Source organism: Macrosteles quadrilineatus, unplaced genomic scaffold, assembly GCF_028750875.1.
Source record: "Macrosteles quadrilineatus isolate MER2022 unplaced genomic scaffold, UCM_ALF_1.0 Scaffold_6__1_contigs__length_79288215, whole genome shotgun sequence".
In the NCBI taxonomy this organism is placed as follows: Eukaryota; Metazoa; Arthropoda; class Insecta; order Hemiptera; family Cicadellidae; genus Macrosteles; species Macrosteles quadrilineatus.
Window position 1 is genome coordinate 31961810 of NW_026542599.1, and position 4614 is coordinate 31966423.

Genomic DNA, 4614 nt, shown 5'->3' on the forward strand with positions numbered 1-4614 from the left:
TCTAGAAGGATTAGGGGTTTGAAGTTTTGTCAGAACATTTTTAAAACATACTTTATATATTATGTATTTAAATATTATGATAAATTATGTATTTCAAATGTTTGGTGCATAAAAGTTGCAAGTAATATAAAATCAAACGTTTAAACCTCTTCGTGGGACACCCTAGCCAATGGTTTAATGCTTATGTTATGATGTCATGACTAAGTAGTTCGTATCTAAAAAACCTCAAACTATTTGGAAAAAATATAAGTCTCCTAAACTAGGAAAATTGCCTTATTTTTTGTCTATTGCTATACTGTTTTTATTGAAACACCATAAACCAACCAACAGTTGAATATTTTAAAACCTTCTATTGATATGGACCAAGAAAATATTCACCCCAAAGTTTATTTGTTTTATTTGTTTATTGTTTTTATTTTTTTTATTTTTTTTTATTGTTGAAAGAACTCCTACTAGGTTGACAAATATTTTTTAAGCATTAAGGTATTATTTTATTTTTATTTGTGGTTTCCTTATGTTGACGTTATGTCGGTGTCTTGCGTTTGCAACGTGGAGGGAACGCTAAGAAAATGTTGTCTTTTAAATTTACTGTATATTATAGTTGCGTATGTACCGGTACCATTTATTTGATCAATTTCATAGAATTAAAACTCAAGTGTCTTTTAAAAGTATCTTCAATTTCATTTAGGTAAGTGGTGACAGCTTATTAGGCTACTTAGTACGATTTATAGGCCTACGATGCGCTGATATACGTATGATTACCTAACTTGAAGTCGATAGGTAAAAAATAATCTTTCGGTATAGATTAAAGAAAAATAACGAAAAACTTTCGCTTCCATAGGTTAGTTAAACATATCCTTATAATTAACTGACACATATTCAATCCATATAAACAAAAAATACCAATGTTCCAACGTTCTTTGGAAACTTATTAACTGTAATTTTTCCTAAGGTGTGAAAAATATTCGGAATGAGAAAATCACTTAGATAAGGGATTTCCAATTTAGTTTTCAGTTTGGATAAGTTGAGTACTCCAATTTAATAAAATCATAAAGAAAGGTTTGTGCTATTTATTATGGAAGAATTATGTTTCCGAGTCACGGACAACATTATAGAAGCTGATTTTATCAAGTTCGTTTCCTATGAGAAAAAGTTACTTTAGCAAAAATGAAGTTATAACATTCAAAGTTTTCAAAGAAGACCCACGCTTTACTTAATTTTTTAAATGTAATTTATTTGTATGTATGAAAGAATGAATAATTCATTTCGATTGATTCCAATACATAAGGTTGACCTGATAACTATCCGATCAATAAGTGTTTAGTAAGTTTAAAACATGGCTTATATTTATTAATTAGTCAGTGTAAACTCTCTTTTTATTCTTTTTATCTTTTTTGTTAGTAATGTTGCGCTAAGCTGTTTGTTTTCTTATTATTTATATCTTTTTCTTGGTAAAATCTTGAGTTATTATAGCGGTTTTGGCGTCAATGCTAGGATGAAACAGTTTATGATCAGTTTCATGTTAGCATTGGTTTATATAGTGTAAAAGTCTTCTTTTCACACTCAAAAACGGAGACCTTTCAAACTGAAATTGAAAGCTAAGTAAAATACTAAATATGCACCTGTTGTTTTTATAAAGTGACCGTTAACCTCCCAAACAAACTAAACAACACGAGCAATGTTCACGGTCTCCTGGTACTAATTTTTATGTAATCAATTCTCAAGTCTAAAATCCATTGCACGACAACTGTTTTGACAACAGTATATCATGACAAATCTAAAGAATACTTTGTCTATTTTAGGTTAGGAAGTACAAGGAACATCATCACTAATGCATATTCATCTTATCATCTATCTGAAAACTGTTGGTAAAATGTTTTCTTCCATTTGTGACAGAAAAGTTGCACAAATGATTCCCCTATCTTTTCCCCACTTCCTCTCCGTCTGTGTGGCAGCGCTATCTGTAAATTGACATTCCGTTTATGGTATTATAATATGTATCATGTCGTGCTAGAAAAGTATAAACACCTTCTATCAATAGTTAATTCTGGAACTTCATTTATTTTTTACACATTACTGAGCGCTTGGAATTATTGTAATATTCACTTTCCTATCATTAACTTTGATTTAGGACCGCTTCTAATATTGGGAATAGAATATATCTTTTGAATTAGTTTGCATAATAATCGTAGTAGCGACGTGATATTTTCTCCAATATTAGGGATCCAGGTGAAGCTCTTTTTCATGATATAATGCAAATTGCTATCTAAAAGAAAGTCCCTCTCTTTAAAAATGAAAGTTCTTCATTATTCATTGTTGGCAAATGCAAGAAACCGCCAATAAAGGAACTTGAAGCTATCTCATATCATTGATATATAAAAGTTGGTTTTATTTGTTTCAATGTTTTGTTTTAATACCTTGGTTGGATTTTATTCTGAATAACACAAATCCTAAGCTAGAAAAAGCTCCGTTGACCAGAAAAAGGCTCATCTATGAAGATGGGTGGCGTTGGTTTGGTGCACAGGTTGACCAAGTTAAAGTGGCAAAAAGAAAATGATGTTCAGTTTGTGTTGGCCACGGCTAATGTTTAAACCATTGACTATTTAATATAAATATTTTAATGATAATATTTATTATTTTCTAACAATATTTAATAAAGCTGTCAACCATCCGAATGAGGTAAATCTCCAGGCAATAGTCCGCGAAGAGGCCTTGTAACACACGCTAGACTTCACACTTTGCCTTTCCGTCAGTTCAGTGCCTTACCTTTAGCACTCCTGCACTTTAATTCTTTACTAAATACATAACAAAAACGTGTAGGTAAATATCACAAACACTAAATACCGTCTAAAACAACTTACACCATAACCGAGGGGAGTGTATTTAATCTATGATTATATGTAGGTGGGCCTTCCGTCAATATCACCATTCATGTTCAGTTACAAGCAGATCCTAGTAAAAAAAAAACAAATCATAGCCAAACATAACGTCATTTGCCTTTTTCTAGGAAATTGAAATTCAGGCTTTTGGAGCTATGAACACTAATATCAGCTATGATGTTGATGTAGTATCTTTATCTCTTACTCATTCATTATCTCTTATGAAATGAAATAATGAAGGCGCATCCGGATTACATGATTCAAAGGACGAATAATTGACTTGAACAGAACCGGTGTGGATCATAAACATAGACAAAATGACGATGCTGGCCCGAATCACGGCCACCTTAGAGGCGGCCGTGCCCGAATCCTATCCTAATAGCATTAACATATGATTTTGACAATTCCATTTAAGGGGATACGCCACTATCTGTAGGCCATATTTTAAATTTTTTTTACATTTTCCAAAAGTTGCATTTTTAGATAGGTCATTTAAATGTGAACATTTAGCTAAAATTGTTTGCCAATCTGACAACTCCTTCTAGTATAAAAAAAATAAAATATAAAACGCCGCAACCAGCAATTTAACAAAATTTTGAACTATTTTTTTTTGTTCCTGATATGTACACTTTTAATTGTGTATCATAATTATGTATTATGAAGGTATAAAGTAGGGTACATTTATGTAAAACAAAATAAGTACTTTGCTATTTTTATATATAATATAAAATAATAAATTAGTGTAGTTATGGGAATTTTTCTCCTGCCAACCACCTGTTACATCACCTGCGATTATCTCAATACCGTGTTTTTTAGGTTATTATTGTACAAAAGTTTGAATAACTCCGTTAGTACTATACTTATAGTATTCAAATTTTCACCAGACCTTCTTTATATAGTAATAAAGGATTGTGTGTATAGTAAGCCCTATAGCATTACATTTACTAAAAATATTTATGTTTACGCAAAAATTTTAAATATTTTTTCAGCTTTTTTATATTTTGAATAAAAGGTGTCCTAAAAATTTGGTTTTTTTAGTTACCATAACGATTATACACAGAATTACTCATTATTTCATCCTGAATCAGGAAATAAATAGAATATGTCATTCTGATCAGTAGTTGAAAAGTTATTCTCAATAACGAATTCTTAAAAATTTTGGTGAAAAAAACTAAAAACGCATATAAATTTAGTAAATAAGTTATAAATTCAATATTTTTGTACCTAAATCTTCTAACTAAGTCTAGTATAAACAAAATATACTAACTAGGTTGACAAAAATAAAATAATAAAAAAAAAGTTGGAGATAGTGGCGTATCCCCTTAAGCAATGTTAAATAATTTTTATTTTCGGACCAGCTCCAGCAGCATCATTAAATTAAAATTTTGTTTAAGTTTATGATTTATTTTCTATTCAAGAATTCATTATTCAAGGCCTTGGGATAACGGATAACACGATAAACTTACACGATAATTACGATACCCATAGCGTTGATGTCCCAGAACGTTGACACTATCGTCGCTGTGGGATGTACACTTTGTGTAATTATTTTTAACGTCTGGGACCCCACGGGTATCGAAAGTCAATGACTGTGCGTTATAGATTAAGCAGCTTCATGACGAACCTTATACCTCATTTTCTTGTGAACAGAAAAATGATCAGCTTCAACTTCAAACTTCAACCTTCAAAATCATATTTTCTGCATTCTGCTAAAACAAAACAATCTTGGCCTTAA